Source organism: Neofelis nebulosa, chromosome 7 (genome assembly GCF_028018385.1).
Source record: "Neofelis nebulosa isolate mNeoNeb1 chromosome 7, mNeoNeb1.pri, whole genome shotgun sequence".
Classification (NCBI taxonomy): domain Eukaryota; kingdom Metazoa; phylum Chordata; class Mammalia; order Carnivora; family Felidae; genus Neofelis; species Neofelis nebulosa.
Window position 1 is genome coordinate 22,636,174 of NC_080788.1, and position 22,990 is coordinate 22,659,163.

At 45.2% G+C, this 22,990-nt stretch overlaps 1 protein-coding gene across 2 annotated transcripts in view; it reads right to left on the minus strand.

Moving 5' to 3' along the window:
* Positions 1–21,973, minus strand: part of OTUD7A (OTU deubiquitinase 7A) — a 391,197-nt gene extending 369,224 nt beyond the window's left edge. For both annotated transcript variants that reach the window (XM_058736847.1, XM_058736845.1), the window contains exon 1: positions 21,792–21,973. The gene's annotated coding sequence lies outside the window, so the exon portion shown is untranslated. The remainder of the gene's footprint in view (positions 1–21,791) is intronic.
* Between the last annotated feature and the right edge of the window lie 1,017 nt (positions 21,974–22,990).

Below are 22,990 nucleotides of genomic sequence, written 5' to 3' on the forward strand. Positions count from 1 at the left end.
CACTGGGTGTTATATATAAGCGATGAACCACGAGAATCTACCTCCAACACCAAGAGCACACTTTACACACTGTATGTTAGCCAATTTAACAATAAATTATATTAAAAAATAAAATAAAACAAAATAACAGTAATTTTGGGGTGGCTGGGTGGCTCAATCAGTTAAGCATCTAACTCTTGGTTTTGACTCAGGTCGTGATCTCTCAGTTTCATGAGTTCAAGGGTCTGTTCTGACAGCACAGAACCTGCTTGGGATCCTTTCTTCCCCTTTCTCTGCCTCTCCCCTGCCTGTGGGGTCTCTGTCTCTCTCAAAATAAATAAATAAACTTTAAAAAATAAAAAATAATAGTAATTTTTAAAAGCAGATTTTTTTAATATATAAAATTTATTGTCAAATTGGTTTCCATACAACACCCAGTGCTCATCCCAAAAGATGCCCTCTTCAATACCCATCACCTACCCTCCCCTCCCTCCCACCCCCCATCAACCCTGTTTGTTCTCAGTTTTTAAGAGTCTCATGTAAAAGCAGAATTCTTTAACACATCACCTTCCTCATCTCATATGGCACTGGCCATCCCCTCACTGGGGTTGGACTGCATACAACTGTACATTTTCCTGACATCTGCACACACCTTGTTCCATGCCCTAGACTTCTCTATCTCGAGGAGAAGTGAAGTTAAAGAGGCTGCTGAGCCTCTGGTTGTCCTGCCCTTGCTCTGTCCAAATCTTTCCAACAGGTGAATGGATACAAATATCCATGGTAACCAGCTGGCAATGCTGGAAGGGGCAGCCTTCTTGTTCCTCTGTCCACATGAAGCTGGCTGCATTCTGACTCTGCGTGATGTGTCCCATGGGGACAGAGGAGCCAGCCTGGGGCAGAGGAATCCTTCTCAAAATAGGCCCCTCTTTATAGATCCTAAGAACTCAGTGAGCACGGGCAGGTAGCTCAGCTGGTGAAAGGCCCAAGATGGGGCCAGCGTGGGACATCCTTGACCACCCAGTGTTCTCCTTACCAGGCCCCTCCTAGAGCCTCTCGAGATACTGCCTCCCTTCCTGCTCTTCCCACACCCTCCAAGACCTTGTGGGATCCTATGTTATATTTTTTTAATGTTTATTTACTTTTGAGAGAGACAGAGACAGAGAGAGACACAGACAGAGTATGAGCAGGGGAGGGGCAGAGAAAGAGGGAGACACAGAATCTGAAGCAGGTTCCAGGCTCTGAGCTGTCAGCATGGAGCCCAACATGGGATTCAAACTCATGGACTATGAGATCATGACATGAGGTGAAGCCAGATGTTTAACTGACTGAGCCACCCAAGTGCCCCAAAAACCCCATGTTCTAAGCTGGCCCTACACACAGATGAGGAAAGGCCTACGTAGGCCTAGAGAGGCAAGTGTTCTGAGTGTAGCAATAGAAGCTCAGTAGACTCCACAGGGGAGAAGCAGCAGCAGGATGGGGAGGAGGAAGAAGAGGAGACATTGTTCTGGGAATGCCAGAGCACAAGTGGGCCCACAGACCTGGGGTTGCATCAGATGCATTCTCAGAACCATGGTCCCCAGAGTGCAGAACTCCTGGTATTCAGCTGTTCCTGGGGCTGTTTCCTGCTGCTTCTACTTGCTCCTCTCTCTGCCTCTGACTGGCTCTGATCCACTAGGAATCCTGATCTTAGGAACTGGATCCACACAACTCCTTCCTGGTTGGATGAAAAATTTCTATTAGGCCAAAAGCAGCCACTGTTATACCTGGGGCCCAGACTGTCTTTTATTTTTCTTTGGTGGAGGTTTGGAGAAAGGATGTGGAATCATAACATCCTTGAGTACACTTCCACTAAGAAAGCTGGGATGAGAAAGTATGACACAGACCAGGGCAAAATTGCAAAGGGGGCTGACTGGAAACCAACAAAATAGGAATAAAGGGAAAGCGCTGGCAATGGCACTCAGGAACAAAAATGGGCAAGAAGTGCAGCTCTCTGAGTTTTGGTGATCTGCCATGCTAGGCTGGAACTATTCACCTGCTTGCCCTGGAACAGGTCCACAGAAAAGCCACGGTGCCCAGCCCTCAGGGAGCCCTCGATCAATAATCAGTTCACCAACCGCAGCACATTCAGTTGATGTGTGCCATGTGGCCACAGAAACCTCAGTTTAAGAGGAATATTTAATACTGTGGAAAAGGCTCAAGAAGTAACACCAGGTAAAGAGGAAAACAAAACCAGATGAAATATTCTTTGCACACAAGATTACCTTTTTTCCAATGGGTATTTTTCCAAAGAGTATTTTCTACTTTTACAAAGAAGAAAGTTTGAGACAAAACGTCTTTTGAACGACTGAGATGACACAAAGCCAAGGGCAGCACAACTCAGCCAAGATTAAATGTAGAGACAGAGTCAATAAAATGCTGAGAGATGAGGAAGCAAGATGCCCAATGGGTCGGCCATGTCTGTCATCTGCTGGCTGGAGCAGTCTGCATGGTATGAGTGCTGAACGTCATGGTGTGATATGACTGCAGACAAAGTTCAAGATGTCACAGGGGGATACTTGGGGACATTTAACATAAACTCATGACCACTTCAAACATCCTCCCAGGAGTAAATACAGGCAACTGGTACTGTGTGCCCCTGGGACAATTCCACCTCATTCCCAGGATGCAGAACAGCATGTAGAGCAGGACCACGGCGAACACTTGACTGATGGGAGTACAGACAGAAATGCACAAAGGGGTGCAGTAACACGTCGAACAGCAAGACAAGTGCTGTTCAGTGCTAAGTACAACTAATGGTGTCCCCACTCATTGTTGCCATGATTACCAGGAGAAGGAGGCTAACTGTGAAGACTCCAGGTCATAGTAATTTGGTAACAGGTTCTATACTCCCAGGAAGTAAAGTGACCTCAGACTCCAAATTTACTGGGTGCATGGTCTTTTCTTTGGTGGGTGGGTGAGGTTACTGAAAGACTTTTTGGGGGTATTAATGGTACAAAGGAGTAAAACACAGGTAATTATCTTCTTTTGGAGATCTAAAGAATTTTTCCTATGCCATGACCATGAAAAACACCTGCAGATCTTTGGGAGGTAGGACTCTAACTACAGGGTTCCCAGGAAAGCACACACTCTTTGATGGGAGGGCATAGTTTAATGGTACAGTGACTGAAGGGCAAGCAGAGAAAGGCTTGAAGAAGGGAAACCATAAAATGTGTCATGAGAGAGGTTGGGATGCTTGAAGGGCAGGCCCTAGAGGTATCCAGAAAGAGGCAGGGAAGCTAGCAGCCAAGATGGGGGCAAGGCAGTCATGTGCTGTGGTGTAGCTGGGATAATGGCTGATGAGGTAGAACAGTCTGTATGGGTGCAGTGTCTAACCTTGAACTTCAAGTAATAGTTTCCCAATTGTAGGCAACACTCTAAAAATGTTCTGTGCTTTTAAAAAAAGTCTTTTCCAATGGAGTTTGGTAAAGAACCTCAGTTGCATATCATCTGCCCAACAGGTTTGAGAATATTCCAGCCATCAATGTATGCATTGCCTTCCTCCTTTCTCTGCACTGACCCAACATTCACCTCCTGAAGTACTGTGTGGTCTTCTACACCCAAGCTTTGCATTTTCAATCTTGTTTATAGGGAAAAAAAGAAGCAAACAAATAAACTTCCAGAAAATACAACACAGGCAGTTGCAAAGGGTCAATCAGTACTGTGCCTCTGAGCAGCTGACAGGGTTCCCCAATGCAACCAATACTGCTCCATCTACGACTGAGCACTCAGTAAAGAAACTGCTCACTGGGAATTCCTAAGCCTTGGCACACAAACAGACTGGTCACTGCCTTGTCCTTTGGTGGCTCTACTTTCCAAGCTGTTCCCAACTTCAGGGTAAGACATCTATTCAACACACCCATGGTGTCTGTGCCTTGTGGCTAGCTCTGTCCTGACCCCCACACTGAGGACATCCCTGTCTCATGCAAAGCACTTCCACAGCCCTCACTGAAGACTGCATGACTACAGATAAAGGGCGCAGGCTCAGATGGTCCTCAGCTCAGATAGCCACCAGAGCCTGAGAAAACACAACATGAAACAACTCCCCTCAAACAGGGGCGGCAGACCCAGAGAACAGCAGGACCAGGCCCTCCACCCCCACGAAGCCCACCATCACGAAGATGTTCAGGTAACAGATTATTACTCACAAACTATAACATACTGTTTCAAGAGATGGATTCAAGCATTTTTTTTAGAGTGATCAAAACTCTATGTAAACAGTATGACACTTTTTTTTTTTTTAATTTTTTTTTTCAACGTTTTTTATTTATTTTTGGGACAGAGAGAGACAGAGCATGAACGGGGGAGGGGCAGAGAGAGAGGGAGACACAGAATCGGAAACAGGCTCCAGGCTCCGAGCTGTCAGCACAGAGCCCGACGCGGGGCTCGAACTCACGGACCGCAAGATCGTGACCTGGCTGAAGTCGGCCGCTTAACCGACTGCGCCACCCAGGCGCCCCAATATGACACTTTTTAAAAGACTAAGGATGTAGGAAATGAAGGGAATTCATGGAAATGAGTAATATAGTCACAGAAATAAAAAGCCAAGCAGCTGGGTTTTATAGTGAGTTGACATACACTAGACAAAGGGCAGATTCTCAAAGTGGAAGGCAAGGCTGAACAGACTATACAGAATGAAGTATAGAACACTAGAAGAAAGATAATGTGAGAGAAGGTCGAAAAAATAAGAGTGGAACAAAAAGGACTGATAAATGACTAACTGGAAAAGAAAATAAAGGAGGGTAGTGGTAACAGGCAATCTTTGAAGAGCTAGTGGCTAATAATGTCCTAGAATTGATGCCAGCCATGAGTCATCTATGGGGGGAGGCCCCCAGAAACCACTAGATGGACATCTCATTCTCTTATCTTCCCAGGTATCCGAGGAAGCTTCCAGAAGGCTACATTCACCAAGATCTTGCACATTCTGGTTGTATAAGTGACCCCAGGGTGTAGTCCTTCCCAAACACCAGGTATATTTTGCTCTTTCTCCATATTTGCAACAGCACAGTGATGGTATTGATCATTTCAACTGATTCTTGGGTGCCACTGACTTCCTGTCCACAGGGCTGTGGAACTCAACCCTGATGCCTTCTCTGAAGCCATGGACCACTGGTTACTCATCGCCATGACTGACAACCCCTGTGTACTCTATAAAACAGTAGGCAGGTGGATAAAGAGAAAAAAAAAAGTATTCGGTCTCAGCTTACTGTCTTTTTATGCATGGTGGATGCCCCCCCTCCAAGCAAGTGTAGACAATGATGTGTGAGCTCTATTCCTTCTACACCATGTGGCTGGCAAGTGCCCCAGATACAACAGGCTGAAGGATGTGTCCTAGAGAACAGCCTGCAGTGGGCCTGACTGGGGCAAAGTCCTCACCAACTCATATTCCTTAGGATTTAGGACTTCCTGATTTTAAGTTTAGCAAGATGGAGAAAGTGCAAAACTGAGGGTTGTTAACATGTAACAAAACGTAGTGTTTATAACAAGCAAATATATCCTCAATTACTGCAAGTAAGCTATTCCAAAATGTACTTTAAATCAATAGATTTGCATGCACTAAGAGTTTGTAAGAGAATGCAAAATGTTCATAAGCTTCAACTCAACCCAACAAAGCTAGGGCACACCTCCTGGGTGTGAAGAACTAATCTGGGTGCTTGTAAAGACAGTTTCTGCTTCATGAGGTAGACAACTAGCAAACTGTGTGCCCCTTTAACTTGGCTCACCTGAACAGGGACATCTGCCTCCCAGAGTGGTTGTGAAATGTAAACCAAATAACGTCAATAAAGCACATGGCAGTCAGTGACACTTGCTCTTGCTGCTATGGATTACAGCATTTCTTTAATATTCATTAGTGATTAACACAGGAAGTATTCATTCAAGCCTTTATTGATTTATGTCCAAAAGGCCATCAGATTTCTGAGATACAGGTGGTTGGTCACCCCAAGTCCATTGAGACACAGCAGGTGTGGGATCAGGTCACACAAGTGGAGGAGGCCTTGGCCAGATGTCTAGTGCAGTACCTGTCTGTCTCCTTCCTCCAGGCTGCTGTGCAGGGGAGGGCCTTGGGGATGCTAAATGTCTAATATGATAGCTTCTCTAACAGTAAAGCTTTTGTGCAAAAGTGTTCTGGAGTAAAATAAAACCTCTTCTTAGAAAAGGAGCTCCCAAATTACAAACACTAAACAATGTTCAGCCCCTGTGAAAAACTGACCTGTTTCGCTTGCTTAAAGCATAAGGAGTTCCCAAAAATTGTAAGCAAAATCCCTCAGCATCCACACAACCATGGTGTGATGAGACAGAAGCTTCTCCTGAAGGGTTTACTTCTCCATACTTTCTTTGAAAGCCCCCAAAACAATGGAAAGGCAGAGTAAGAACTATAAAGAGAAACATATTCTACCCTCAGTGAATCAGAGACAGACACAAGCACAAAGCGCAAACCACCAAGTGTTCCAGAACCCATGTGGTCAGGAATGGACACAGCAAGCCAGTGCCTACCTGCTGACCCCTGGGGGGGAGTCAGACTCCTCTGGGAGAAGTGGTCGGCATTGATGTGGCTAGTCATGAAAGATCTTACGGACGTGGGAACAGAGACACTGAGTAAACCTCCACCTGTGAATCTGGCTTCATACAGAAAGAAAAGAAGGCAGCAGATATGAGACAGGAACACAAAAGGTCTGCTTGGAGCCACACCCGATTTAACCATGAAAATCTAGGGAACACAACCCTACTGGGCAAAGAAAATACATCTGGAGAAAGTGTATTCCAGGCCACAAACTTGGATTGAATGTACACCTGCCCCAGCATTACCCCCACCTCCAATTCTTCAACAAATAACCCACCATATTAAAAAAAAAATGACTAAAATCACAAAGTAACCAGTACAGGAATCGGGCACAGAAACGTGGATGGAAAAGGAGGGAGAGAAGAATGAGCAGATGGAGATGGGTGAGGAAATTCATAAGGAAATAGGTGAAGAGTCTTTTCAGCAAAATATCCCCCTTAGTCTCTGTTAGTTTCCTATTACTGCTATCAGAAAATCACTACAAACATGGTGGCTTAAAACAACAGAAATGTCCTACAGTACTAGAGATCAGACGTCTGAAATGGGTCTCACTGGGCTAAAATCAAGGTATTGCAAAGCTGCCTTCAGGAGGCTCTAGGGGAGAATCTGCTCCCTGTATTTTCAAGTTTCGAGAGACCCATTCTTTGGCCTGTGGTCCCCTTCCAGGAACTGCATCATCCAACCTCTGTTGCCATCCTTACATCTCTTCTCTGATTCTGACCACCCCCCTTCCTTTCTTGAAATTACAGCAGGCCCACCTGGATAATTCAGCATAAAATCCCCATCTCAAGACTTAATCATACTGGCAAGGTCCCTTCTGCCACATGAAACAACATATTCACAAGTTCTGGGGACTAGCACGTGAACATCTTTGTGGGGGGAGTCCCTATTGTGCCTACCACAGTAATAACTTTTTTCCTTGCCTTTTTCAGCATCTAGAGGCCACCCCTTGCCTACAACAACATCAGGACAAGTCTTTCTCACAATGATACCTCTCTGGCTCTCCTTTGTCCACATTTAAGGGCCCTTCCAAATTACACTGGGCCCTCCCAGTAATCCAGGATAAAGTCTGATTAGCAACATTAATTCCATACCTTTCTTTTGTCCAAATTCCTTATTTTTTTAAGATTTTGTTTTAATTTTTATGTTGAGAGAGAGAGCAAGCAAGTGAAAGAGAGAGCACACAAGTGGGGAAGGGGCAGAGAGAGAGAGAGAGAGAGAGAGAGAAGAAGAGGGAGACAGAAACCCAAGCAGGCTCCACACTGCCAGTGCAGAGCCTGATGCAGGGTTAGAACTCATGAACCACGAGATTATGACCTGAGCTGAAGTTGGACACGTAACTGACTGAGCCACCAGGCGCCCCTCTTTTTTCTCAATTCCAAGTCTCCTCTTCTATGTAAAGTGACACATTCACAAATTCTGGGGATCAGGAGAATATCAACATCTTTGATGAACCATTATCCTACCTACCACACTCTCCTAAAAGATTTTAAAAATCAACGACAGAAAGAGAAGGAGAGCTTGGGGGAAAAATGGAGAAATAAAAAATAAGATAAATGGGGTATGGATGCAAACCACACTAGAACCAATTGAATAAAAGAATGAAAACAATCAACCAAAGAGACAAGCAAATGAAATGGGAAAGGATATGAAATATCAAGTTAATTAAAGAGATGACAGGACACAGAAGAAATAGTACTTATATAATTAACATTTTTGAATTATTAACAGAAAAAGGTCAATGATAGAATAAAATAAAACCTCTGAAATAAAGTGTCTCGTCTCTGTTAATGAAGGGGTATACTGTGTTTGTTTAACAGAAAGTGATGCAGCAAGATCAGCATCCAGAAACAGCCTGGTGAAATTACTAAACTAAAAGAATCATACGAACAACTAGGCCAAAAACAGACTGAGTTCAAATTTCTCCACAATAATGCTCAGTGCTAAAGGACAGAAGAAATATTTCTATATAGTTTTAGAGGACTAGTGTGACTCAAGAATTTTATATTCACATATATATTCAAGAGTACTTTTTTTTCATTTTCAAGAGATATTTTGAGACTTGCAAGAATTCTGCAGGTGGGTGTCATGAGCCATGTGGGAAGGGAACAGGGGATCAAAACAAACTCTATAATGAACTTCAGATAATTGAAAGAGGAATGAAAAGAAAGCCCTTGAGAATTCCTCTAGAATTACTGATAAAAGCACTGATACTGTGTGATCCTAGAATACATTTAAATATTGCACTAAGACCAAGGACCTGTGCAAACTGAGGTTACCTAGGAGAGGGCAAATGGTGTGCGTCTTGGCAATGTCAGGAATCCTAGCATAAACTAGGTAGGGGAAGAGGGGTTGGGAGAGGTCTGAAGGAAGTGTGGCCATGCAATTTAGTCATCTTTCAAAGCAGCAGGGAGTTGATACCAAATCTAAACACAAGGTAGCTGGGGCATCTGGGTGGCTCAGTCAGTTAAGCATCCAACTCTTGATTTCTGCTTAGGTCATGATGTCGTGGTTAGTGGGTTCGAGCCTCACGTCAAGTCCAGTGCTGATGCGAGGAGCCTGCTTGGGATTCTCTCTCCCCCTCTCTCTCTGCCCCTTCCCTGCTCATATGCTCTCTCTCTCTCAAAATAAATAAAAACATTAAAAAAATTAAACAGGACACCTGCAGTACTATAAACAATAGCCTAAGTATGGAAAGAGCCCAAATGTCCATCAATGGATGAATAGATAAAGAAGATGTGGTATCTATCTATCTATCTATCTATCTATACATACATATATGTAGGTATATATCTACATATATCTACATATATATATGTATATGTATATACACACATACATACATACATACACAATGGAGTATTACTTGGCAATCAAAAAGAATGAAATCTTGCCATTTGCAACTATGTGGATGGAACTGGAGGGTATTATGCTATGTGAAATTAGTCAGAGAAAGACAAAACTCATATGACTTCACTCATATGAGGACGTTAAGAGACAAAAGAGATGAACATAACAGAAGGGAAACAAAAATCATATAAAAACAGGGAGGGAGACAAAACATAAGAGACTCATAAATATGGAGAACAAACTGAGGGTTACTAGAGGGGCTGTGGGAGGGGGATGGGCTAAAGGGGTAAGGGGCACTAAGGAGTCTACTCCTGAAATCATTGTTGCACTATATGCTAACTAATTTGGATGTAAATTTTAAAAAAATAAGAAAGAAAATTAAAAAAAAAGTAAACGCACACACACACACACACACACACACACACAAAATTAAACACAAGGTGGCTAGCAAACCTGTATTCCAGTTTTCCATAATTTTATAGGAACTGAATGAGGCTATAGCTGCTCCCCAAATCCACATCATCTTCTTCCCCCCATGTGGCATGTACTGAATGAACAGAGGGTGGACCCTCCTACTGGAATGACTACCTGGGATGGCCAATGAATAATCTGGGGATATGTCGGTAATCATAGGCTGACCTACCCAAAATGGGAAAGAGATGTTTTAGGAAATTTCATACTGTAAGAAATAAGATATTTGGCTTAAATTCAGTATATCCTTCATTATTAAACAAAAATAAAGTTAAATGAGTGCCTTTTAAATATCATATATTTATAGACTACAAATGTAATAATCTCCAACATGATCAAAAGGAGAATGGAGAACAATGGGTACTGTATGCTCCTATGTGTTTAAATATACATATAAAAAAAGATGTTCATGTACTTAGATATTTACAGAATATTTCTAGAAGGATACACAGGAGTAATTAACATTGGTGCCTCCTGAGAGAGAGATTGGGGTCTGGGACTAGAAAATGACACATTTTACTACATATTCTTCTTTTGTTTGAATTCTTTTAACTTGTGCAAATACCAGATTTTTCATTAAGAAATAAAAGGATTGAATAAGGAAAAATAAAAGAACAAAAATAGTATGGGCCTATTTTTATGGCATAATACCCAGATCTCTACCTCTCTGTATGTCCAGGAAGCATGGTGATGCTGGGGGCAGATCAGGGAAGTTCTGTATTAGTTTTATCTTTCTAGATTTCAGTATTTCTTTTATTATTTATTTATTTATTTATTTATTTATTTATTTATTTATTTATTTATTTATTTATAGATTTCAGTATTTCTTAAGGAACATGTTTTATAAGTTTCCCCAAAACAGATGGTGATGCTCAAAACACCAAGAGCAAAGTGGAGCTCACTCAGGGCTGCCTTCTTAACTTGCCCTCCTCCCCCCCCCCATATTAACTAAGTTCATCAATAGTCTGTTTAAAAATTAATATCAGTGATGCACACTGAACAAAGGTTTGAATGATTCTTTGGTGCACTACCTAACAGGAAAGCACATGAGTGAATTTTGATGTGTGCCCAAAAGGCCTAGATCCCTCTCTGGCTCCAGGATATTTTCTGTCTACAGCCACCTGTGAGCTCATGAAGGTGCTTGCCAGACTTCTCCAGAACTCCTGGACAAGCCCCCCTCCCTTTCCCAGAGGACCTCTAACAGTTGACAGCAAGCACCTGACATCTGGCCTCTGTAGTCCTTGCAACAACCCCGTGAAGTATCCCAACTCATTGTCATTCCAAGATGAGGACACAGAGGATCAGGGTAGTAAGAACCCTCACTAAGGTCCCCAAGATCCCCAGCGAGGGGACTGGCCTCTCCCCAACTCCACTGGAAAGGAATTAATGCACAGTTGGCTTAGGTTCAGTCTTGATGGAAGAGGGGTTAAGGGAGAAGCCATAGGGAGCCAACAGGTTTCTGGGACCTGCCATCACTTGTGAGGCAAGTGTCACCTGTGGGGACCCTGAGGCTGGGAGAGGACCTGACTCAGCCGGAGACTCATTGCAGGGGGCAGCACCAACAAATATAGAACCCAGTGTGTCCAGGGCCATAGCACAGCCTCTCCTAGACTCAGGCCCCCAGGGGCCCCCAGGGCTTGAGTTGTCTCACCCAAGCCAGCCTGGGCACTCAGGGGCTCCTCTCGGGACATTCAGATGCCCACATCCTCCCCTGTGGGCACTCATGAAAGTAGAGCATGCTGAAGATGCAGAATCCCACAGGAGTAGCTGGAGAGAGCAAGTGCAAGGCCATTGAGCAGTCCGGGCAGGGGCTAACATGGACCCACTCTGCTCAGTGCCCTGAGCATGGGGATCCATCTGACTGACACTCATGGGGCTGGCCTGGTCCCAGTGTGTGCAAACACTCAGGGTGAGCAGAGGGGTAAGAAACAGGCTCCTCAAGTTTCATTAGCCCAGGGATTTGGGGAAAACAGTAATCCATTGGAAGGGTATGGGATGACCTCAGAATGGGGTGGCAGCCTCACACATACCTGATCCCTGGAGAAATGACCTGCAACCTACCTTCGCTCCACAAGTCTAGCAGATCCAGCAGCAAAATCTGAGGGACATTCTCTATGAGCCACTGAGAGTCATGTGATCACAACAGCAACATTAAAAAAAAAAAACACTTCTTCTGTTTGTACAGTCTTACACAACTTACAGAGTACAGCCTATGGTGCAGATGAAGAAACTAAAGCTGGGTCTGAAGGGCTCTGGCTCCCGGAGAACGTGCCTTAGCTGTGGAGCTACGTGGCCCATGCCTGTACTCTTCCAAAGGGGTGCCTTCACATGTGGCCTCCCCATCACCCTGGTAGCTGCCCAAAGATGGTGCAGGGTCCCAGTTTTCCTTCTGTCACCCATGCTTAGCCCAGGTCTGCACCCCAGGCCCTTGATGGAGCTCCCCTGGAGCAGTCAGGTGTCCATTCCAGAGGTGCTTTCTCAGGTCCTTCCCTGTTGGTCATGGAATGCCACCAGGAATCTAGGGCAAAAGGTCACTCCCTGCTTCCTGGGCAACATGAAGAACTGATGGGTAGGGCCATTGGGAACCTAGGGGTTCCCTATAGCAGGCTTGGCAGCTGTGTGAATTGTCCCATCACACCAGGGAGCAGGTGGCCAACATGCCCTCCTAATAAGAAAATGTGCCTACCTCCCCTCCTCCCTCTTAGGAAGAGTGTAACATGGAGAGCACACACTTTGGGGTCTGGAGGTGTGGATTTGATTCCAGGCTGCGCAGCCACACCTTAAACACTTGACTTTCCCTTGTCTGGTACCCTGGGCATTCCTGTACCACAGAGGGTTAATAGTAGACTGTATTCCCTTCCTTAGTAATGCCTATCCTTAATGTCCTCCAGGGTACCACACCTGAGCTCCAGAGTGCCTGACAAGTGCACCCAGAGTTTGGGACAGGGAGGAAGGGCCACAGACTTCCCATTCTGATAAAGGGCCTTTCTGCTGAGATGGCAACATTTAACTATGAGCCCTCACTTTGTCATCATGGATACAGTGGTTCAATTCCTTCTTGGGCAACTTTTGCAGGAGAAAGACACTAAAAGGGGACAATGACAGAAAAGGCTAATTACTTAAAAGGAAAATTTCCCAGCAGTAGTTTATCCAGAAATGTCGTTTCTCTCTCAATACCTTGGGGACAGACCTGAACATCACAGTCTCATGGCTGTGTTCTGTTACTGCCAGTCGGGTCAATCTTATTCTCTTATTGGCCTCCTTCTTGCTTTATCCCTCACTCTGGGCACCTTCCTTAGGTCTTATTCCCTTAGGTCTTCCTTAGGAACTTATTCTCAGTTCTCTCTGAACTGAAATAACATTAAGGCAGGTGATAAGGAATCTTGCTCATCAGCAGACAGTTGAGGTCGGAGGGTCCTGGCAGCTCCATGGGGACCCTTTAGAGCAGGGGGATGAGCTCATCAAGGAGGCATAGGCAGGTAGAAAGAGGGCAGGGAACAGGAGTGGACAGCACAGTCACTAGCCCCGAGTCTTCAGGATGTGGAGGGAGGCCCAAAGAAGGAGTTAGCCCTGAAGTTCCATGCCCCTTGCTCTGCAGCATGGATGGCATAGAACACTTCATTTTTCTCAACTCCTTTGCAACCCCAGGCAGGGAAAAGCGAGGTCTGGAGGATATTTTTTAAAACTCTAGAGTATAATAATTTGTCTTATCAAACAGATGTAGCTAATATTCCCTAAGACTGCATATAGTATATGTGATATATATAATGGAAAATATGAAATTATAACTCTTCTCAGAATGTACCGTCTGCTGAATGACAAGCAGGTCCCATTACAGAGAATCAGTAAATAATCTGGGTTTTGTTTATTTTGCATACTACCAAACTGGGAGCTAACGTTGGAAAAGGTTTCAAATTTTACATAAGCCACATTCTCAACTACAATACTTTTGAACTCATGGGAGCTAAGCAGTTCTAGAAAGAATAATTAAATGTCTAATTTTAATCCCACAGGACTATTAAATGCATTTAACAAACACGAATTGAGAGCCTATTCTGAACAAGGTACCTCAGAGATGTAATAAGGGCTAATGCACAACACTTTCCTCCGTGAACTTGTTGGTCAGAAGGAGGAATATTGTCCACACAACTCATTTCTAAAACGTACACACTTGTTAAAATTCTCCTCCACCTGAGAAATGGATACATATGTTTCAAAGAGACATCCCAGTTTTCCTATCTGTTCTAGCAGAACAATGAGTAGGGTTTTCTTGGCCTTGATTAGTCAGCACTTAGAACTAGGGAGTTATTTTGCACAGAATCATAGAGTTAATGTGATATCAGAGGTCAGGCAGCTAGATTTCTTCATTTTACAAGTGAAATTAAGACCTAAGGAAGGTGCCCAGAGTGAGGGATAAAGCAAGAAGGAGGCCAACTCTGGGCTGGGAATTCTCTCCCTAGCAGGCCGGACCCATCCTTCACCATGGCAGGTGGCAGGCCACACACAGACACTCACTCATGTCCACGTTTGTAGCCTGGCCCTCCAGTCACTCTGCGGGAATGGAAAGAATCTAATTTAAATGCAACTATACACTAATCTTCTACTAATAAACCCTAAATGTTAAGCATTTAAACCCTAAATGATCCTCCATATCAATCCTTCCCAAGGTGGGTCCTGAAGCTTTAAATGCCCTTTGTGATGATGCATTTCTGAATACACTGCCTGCCAGACTGTTCACAGGGTAAGTCAATTCGTTTTTATTTTATTATTGAAGTATAGTTGGCATGCAATGCTATATTAGTTTCAGATGTACAACATAGTGATTTGACAGTTGTATACATTACTCAGTGCTCACCACGGTGAGGGTAGCCACCATCTGCCACCATACAATGTTATTAGAATATTATTGACTATGTTCCCTATGCTGTGTTCTCCATCTCCATGACTTATTTATTTTCTAAGTGGAAGTATGTGCCTCTTAATCCCTTTCCCCTGTTTTGCCCATTTCCCAACCCCCTAGGGATAAGTCACTCTTGGTAGAAGAAATCTAAGGAAACCCTGTCTACCTCATCCAGGTGCAGGCAGATGACCCTGAGGAGATGCCCAGGCTGACAATACATGCCACACCTGACAACCCCGAGTCAACTGGCCACCTCCAACCAAATAGGACTCAGGACTTAGTTCCCAATTAGAACCTCAGACAAGATAGACATTACAAAGAGAAGAGTCAAGTGTATGTGAACTGCAACCCATCCTTGCATTTCCATGCCACAGATTCTCCAAAGGTCCAGTTTGGCATTTTAATTTGCCTACCAATAATTGCACATCCATGGTGCCAAGTTAAATAGCCACAGAGCTTTAACTCAACCTAATAAATGACAGGGCTTGTGAAGGAGCCACTTCCTTCCACGTGGGACTGCATCATCCCTGACATGGCACAGAAACCTCTGTACCCTTCTTCGCCACTGTCAATGCCAAAGACAAGGGATACTCCATGGTCTCAGGGCCCAAAGATTTGTTCTGAGAGTGCCAGCAGGTCTTACAAGGGAGCGTGTTCAGGGTGGGGAGAGTGGTATAGACACTGATCTGGCCACACACTCCCGACAGGGGTAAATGCCAGGACTAGCCACGCTGTCAGGATCTCAGGTCACAGTCAGTTCCCCTCACTGACACTGACTGGCAGAACTCCACCTTGGGAATGCTTTTCTCTTTCCTTTCCCCCATCCCCAAATTGTTCATGCAAGTGACTAATCTTTCATCAATTCCAAGAGTAAGAAAACGTGTTTTATAATCATCCAATGAGCCCTTGGGGGCTCAGCAACACCCAAGATATAGGAGACACAGCCCAATTTGGAGGAAGTTTGTGATTTATTTGGATTTAGAGGAATTCCCTTTAGTATTTTTAACAGAGCTGGATCACAATTGTAGATAAGCTGTAAAAATCACTAAGTCATAGGAAGCTATCTATCCTTACTGAGGCCTCCTTCTTCCTCTACAAAAAACACAAAGCAAATTCAACCAAGCAATGCCTTGAATTACAAGTACAAATTGTAAATCCATCAACCAACAAGAGAGAGAAACTGGGCTAGTAGTGACTGAGACAGACACACTCCATCTCTGATTCCTTTTATTGGAACAACTGATGGCTCCTTAGGATTTAAGAACTCATTGCATACACTCCCACCTGCTCCTGACCTAAAGCCTGTAGAAGGAGCAGAGCAGATATTCTCTCCTAGGCAGCGGCCTAGGGCTGTGCCCAAGGTCACACAGCTGGTCACCCTGTCCAAGTCAGAGTTGGCAACTTGTCCCACTTATTTTTATTGCTCATAGGTGATTCCTTCAAGAGTCAGCATGATGTAATTTAAAATACTGGCAAAAAAAAATCCAATTCATATATTTTAAAAAGAGAAAGTTAACTATGTACACCTTGAAAGTGGGAAGACCTTTTTTAAAAGGTATGAAATATTACACATGCAGATGAATCCTCAATACTTTAATAATATACATTTCTTTCCAAACTTCAAATCATCACTAGAGAAACTGTAGGGAAATGGATGATCACCATGGCCTCTGGATCTCCAAGATAAAAGGGTACAATTCAGCTTGGGGTTGGGGGTGGGTTGCAAAACAAGGGGCACATCATGTCCAGGACATGGGGCATTGTGTAGTCACTTCCTCAACATGCAAGCCAACCCTGAGCTTACTTTAAGAACCAGGAGAGCCCCATGTGATGGACAATTCCTAAAATGGAAGCACAGAGATGACTGAGGTAAATCATGGATGTGTCAGCCCAAGGGCAGTAGATCAAGGTCTTCTCAGAGGCAGTAAGGCTCAACCTGGCAGGGACAGGACCTGAGGTATTTGCTCCAGCTCAAAACGTCTGCCTTCTCTGGGTCCAACTCCCAAGCTGTTGTCTTATAACTAAGAAACTTAATCTAATCTCACCAAGGGTTGGGTAGGTGGTTTATTCACACCAATCATTAGTGCCATGTGAAACTGCAGTAACTTAATAAAACAATTGAATGAAACATGGTACAGAAAAGGAAATTAATTGCAAAGGTCTCATTTTACATTTCATAAATATAAATACCAATATTAATACCACATCCTACTCATACATATTCATCCAGACATCAAATTTCCATTATATTTATAAGGAAAACCATGTAAGAGTAAACTGAGTTTAAATAGAAAATATTTCCCTGGAAGGAGACTCAAAATCATTCAAACCTAGAAAATGAGTTTACTTTAGACTTACTGCTGAAACCAAGGGAGATGAATTTAGAATTTGCATCAGCATCAATGTGCATTTGACTTCTCAGAATACGCATTGGTGGGCAGTGCAAATCTATAATAGCAAGGACTGGGGTTTCATGCAAGAAAGTGATTTTACTAGATAAGGTGTTGGAGACATGAGGATAGCTCTCTCCTTTTTCCATAAGGATTCTAGAGCATGACCATGCTGTGCCTTGTCCAGGGTGGTCAGCTGTGGCTGATGTGGGAGTAAATGAAGGGTTTTTATCCTTCCACCCCACTTTCTGGTCAAGAGATATAACGCACAAACCAACCAGCTAAACACAGCGCCGCAACACAGGCAGGTAAAAAGGCTGCGTCCAGCCTATCTCTCAATTTCAGAATTTAAAGACTTCTTTTCTTTTTTTTTCTTTTTTTTTTAATTTTTTTAACGTTTTTTTCATTTATTTTTGGGACAGAGAGAGACAGAGCATGAACGGGGGAGGGGCAGAGAGAGAGGGAGACACAGAATCGGAAACAGGCTCCAGGCTCCGAGCCATCAGCCCAGAGCCTGACGCGGGGCTCGAACTCACGGACCGCGAGATCGTGACCTGGCTGAAGTCGGACGCTTAACCGACTGCGCCACCCAAGCGCCCCTAAAGACTTATTTTCAACCCACTTTTCCAGTCTATTACCATGAACAATAAAGAACTCTATCCCCAAAGTGCGGCGAAAGTGGCTCCTACCTTGCCTACTCTCTCTCATCTGTGTTAAGGCCATCTTATTCTGGTTAGACATAAAGACTATCTGGGAGACAGCAGACTAATCAAGGGCAAATAAAACTCTACCTCCAACTTTCAGAGATAAAATATTTTCAAATTAGCTTTATTACCAATAGAAACCAGCATGTTTTATTTCCACTTAAATGCCTGTGGATCTCAGGGTTCTCTTTGAGTAGGATGTTCTGTGGTCATCCTCAGGGATGGACTTCTTCTAAAGGGATGAGGTGTCAACCTGTTATTTTATCTAGGGGCACATCCCCCTGTAGCCATTTAGAGAGCTCCAAGCAAAGAGCATGGTTCAGCACAAAGCTGAAAAACAAATTATTCTCATTTGCCCCTTTGAAATCAATAATTCAGTTTAACATGCATTTTTGATAGAACAAAATGTATAAATAAATATCCGTCATAGCATTTGGATAGTTCTCTAGTAGAAAGTCTATTCCCTTCAAGGCATTATTGTTTCCCTTTTGCATGTGGGCTCCAGGAGGAACCTGGGGAAGAGAGAAGATTCTTTGGTTCTCAGTATCACTCTACACACTGCAGTGATCACAAAAGCCCTGGGAAACACCCATCCCAGCTGAGCAAGATGACCATACACGCAGCAGCTCAGCTCCTCCAAGGAAAAGCCTCCCAGGGAACTTGCTGATGAAAAACCTGCACATGCTTAAAGTTAGATTAAGCACATTTAAGGAAAACGCACAGTTGCCTCTTCTGTTTCCATTTTCTACGAGAAAAGAAATGTACAGTGAATAAACATTTGCTTTATTCCATAATAGAAATCCTGAGGCCAATAACCCTGGTAAGGCAGGTAAATAAAGCCTTCGGGAAGTGCCACAGACACAGGGTCCTAGGGTTTATGTCAATAGGAGTCAAACCCAAGAGGAAACTTTACAGGGAGTTGGTGGCATTTCCACCTGCTGTCCTGGCTGGCACTAACGTGCTCACCAGGACCATGATGCAGGCCAGCAGTTCTAGGAGGCCAGCAGATCCTCCCCAAGCCAACACTCTCCCTTCTGCGGTCTGAAAACGCACTGAATCTTCAGACTAGAACCAACTGCCACTCTCCAAAGATCAGAAGCACTTAAAGTTAAAACAATCTCTCTGCCTCTTTGAGGGAGGCCTGTGTTTTGGAAGGCCACAAATTCTGGCTATTCAAGTAATTTGCCCATCCTTCCTTTAATTTCCATCCCTTAGGCTACAGGCACACGGAGTGCCGGTGCACACAGGCGCACACTCACATGCACACACCCACACACACCCCCAACCTGGTCATCCCAGATCCTCTCCCAAGGTAGCTCAGGTAGAGGTTTGCCAACCTGCATTTAGCACGCCCCCTGCTGGTTCTGCAGGAGCTGACTCAGCCTTTATTCTGTGGGCCTAAGACAGGAGTAAATGACCTTAAGATCCAAAGGGAGCAAAAAGAAAAGCAAGGCAATTTTGGCTTCTTAGAAACAGAACACATGATACTCTAAGCATACAAATGAGATGAAAAGGCTTTAAAGTGCTTGATTTTGAAATGTTTTAAGAAATAAGTGACATATACTTAATGATTGTTGGAAACACATTTGTATTTTTAAAATACTGTGGTGAGTTACATAAAAAAACATTATGATAAATATTTTCACAGGTCTACAGGTTAAAAACAATGGATATGTGGACAGAATGGTTTCACAGTCTCAATTTCTAAAGAGTTCATAGCTCGGAGCCTAAAAAAAATGTTCATACTATTCCACGTAATAACTGGAAATACTTCAGTTATAGGAAAAACTCAGCTATGACCAAAGAGCTCAAGTTCTAAAGCAGCTACATGCAGTGAGACCAAAGTCACCTAAAAGTAGGAGACAATTCTGCTACATTCCTGTCTCATCCGGCCTTGCCATTGTGAATACATTTGGCAACTCCCAAGAGGTGAGAGGCCATGGACACATTGCTTGCTTCAGTGAATGGTGCTCCTTCCCTTCTCCACAAGGTGAGAACAGACAGTTCAGCTTCTTGACAATTCCACTGCTAGTCTCCACTAGGGCTAAGGTCCTCAGCAGTCACTTCCTAAGGGGACACCTGCCATATAAGATCCAGGCTGAGACTCACACCTGGCAAGATTCCATGAAGCAATGGGTTCTCTCCACTGCCACCCTGAACATCACCCTAAAGTAAACCACTGCTTCCTGATTTCCTTCACTCCCATCCAGGGTTTCAAAGCTTCACATTCCTGATCAGACTCAAACTTTTACATGGCATATGGTATTAAATTCTTTACAGATCCAATATGATCACACTAATAATTTACGGCATGCTTATTTTAAGCAATTAGGGGTAGTCATTAATTATTAAATACAAAAATGTCAATACTTTGTCCCTTATTGAATATCCTCTCGATATGATAGTCTTAAGTAGATATGCAGACTATCTGGGGAACTTGCTTACTTTTGTTACCACAATAACCAGTACTAATGGAATGCTCACACATACACAAGAATAATGGCCTATTGCTTGCATTTAGGGGGGAAATTCCCGCAAAATTTGGTGTGCTGGGCTGGTAGGTCTCCAGCCTCTGCACTCTTTCCACCCTCCCTGGTGCTGAATTGGCCTCGGAGGCTGGTGGGACACACAGCTGCTATAGTAAGAAAATGAAAGGCAGGGAGGACCCTACAGAAGCTGCCACTCCTTTCCCCAGGGCAGGCTGCTCCCAGACCCATCCTGGAGGGTGTGGGGGGGGGGGCAGGCGGGGGGGGTGCTGAAAGAAGAAAACCTACAGATTCTCCTGAAGCAATCAAGGCCTATAAAAATTTAGGCCACACTGTCCACCTTTTCCTGGACACATCATCTGCCACATCAAATATAATATCTTTTACAAAATTTTTCATCTCACAGCTCACTTTCATTTACAGAGATAAGGCAAGGCAATAAGCATGTAAGTATCATGCATGACACTTTCCCGTGGATCCTTGTGGTGTGGATGAAGCGATTCCCAGATCCACCAGGATCTAACAAGTTTCCTTTCAGCTACTCTCAAATCTATTGATTCTCAAGCCAATAAATAAAAATAAAATCCGTGTTCATTTCTGTAATGCTGTTGAGTTTGGAAAGCAAAAGCAAATCCATTTTATTACAAAGATTCTCAAAGGGCTGCAATAGCTGCACCGGGAGGAGGGTACACTTGAGAGGTTGTGTCCAATGAAGGAAAGTTTTTGTTAATGATGACATCACTGACATTTCTCAAATTTAAAGGAGCACTTAAAGCACAACAGAGGCAATTTTTTCCCCCTCCAGTGAGAAGATACTAGGGAAGGCCTCCGGGGTTCAGAGCCAAATTGCATTAACGGTTCCCCTGCTGTCCAGCCAGACCCAGAGGAGCAAGCGAGCGAGCAGGCGGTGCGCCGGGCCACGGTGGCCCACGCAGCCACAGCCCGGGCACCCGGCTAGCGGCCTCACGCGCTTCTCTGGGGCCCCACCGTGCCTGGGAGTCTGCCGGCGCCGCGGGACCCCCTGCGCGCCCACACGAACTGAGGGGCCGGTCCCCTCACGCCTGTCATCACGTTCCAGTGCAGACAGCTAAGGGGGCCCGAGGAGATGCCGGCCCCGACCCAGCCGGAGCGCCGCGCCCTGCTTAGGAGACGAGCGCCGGGCCGGAGCCGGCGCCCGCGGGGTCCAGAGCGGAGCCCGCAATGCAGCGCGCCGCGAGCCCTGCGCGGTGCCCGCGACCCCCGCGCCCCCTGTGCCTTTGCGCCTTGGCCCCAGGGTCGCCCCCTGTGCCTGCGCCCACCTGCCTCTCCGCGAAGCGCGGAGGGACCCGGCGCCCGCTCTCCAACAGCGCACCTGCCTCGTCCGCGGCCCCGGCCCCGCCGCCGCCAGCAGCACCGCGGCCAGCGCCGTCTCACCTGCCGCGCCGCTCCGCTCCGCCAGCCTGCAGCGCCGCAGTCGCCGCTACCCGACTTCCATTTTCTCTCGCTTTAAGGGAAAATCAGATCAGCTGTTTTGCTCGCTCTCCGGCTCCGCGGCCCCCTCCCCAGCTGCCGCTCGCGGTCCCGGGGGCCTCTCCTCCCCCGCCTTCTCCTGCGCTCCGCTCCGCCCCTCGCGCCCCTCCGCTCCGCCCGCGGCCGCGCGCAGTGCCCGCCTCCCGGCTCCGCCCGCAGCCGGCCGGCGCGCGCCCTGCCCTGACGTCACCGGTCGCTGCCGCGCCCCGCCCCCGCCTCTCGTGGACGAGCGCGCGCCGCTCCCCGCCCCCGCCCCGCCGGCGCCGTCCTCCGAGCACGCGTGTTCGCGGAAACGGTCCGCGCCGGGCTAGACCTCCCGGAATATTGCACGGTTTCTCCTCGCCGACGTGCTCGCCTTTTGCGGTGCCCCCTGGCACCTGGGGGACTGCAGGAAGAACTACTTAAATAGCCTGCCTTTGCCTTCCCTGGCCTTCCAGTGTGTGCGTCCACCTTTCTCATTTCTGACCGCCTGCTCACTCTTCCCAAACTTTCTCTCACCCATCCTGTCTCGGCTCCTTTTCCAAGCCCTGCTTGGGAGTCAATGCATCACTCTAATGCGAAGTTGCTCCTTTTGCCTCCTAAACTAGGGTTCTGACCTTTCCCCATTTCTTGCCTTCCTCTTAATACTTCATGCCACCACTTCGAATGGTTCCTGTCACTGATACTAAGGCCTGCCCACTGCTTTCTGTTCACTCTCACATCACTCTCAGGGTGTATGTAATCAGACCCCTCTCTTCCAACTAGTGCGTTCTGTTACAGGTTAGTACCATCCTCTTGTGTTTCTTGACAACTGTTATTTTACTCTTACTTTAGGACCACTTGCTTAGTTTTAAACATTATGTATATGTTTAATAATGTTTAGTGATTTATTTGACTTTTTGAATTAGTATACAGTAAAATTGACTTTTTTGGGAGGAAGGGGTTTAAAACACTTGTTTAGATTCTTGTAGCCACCGGTACAATTAGGATACGTCACCCAAGAATTGTCTCTTGCCCTTTTTATAGCCACACCCTAACATGCAACCATTGACATAGTTTAGCCTACGTAGCTGTAGTGTTGCATTTTTGAGAATGTTATGTATATGGAATTGTCATATGCAACA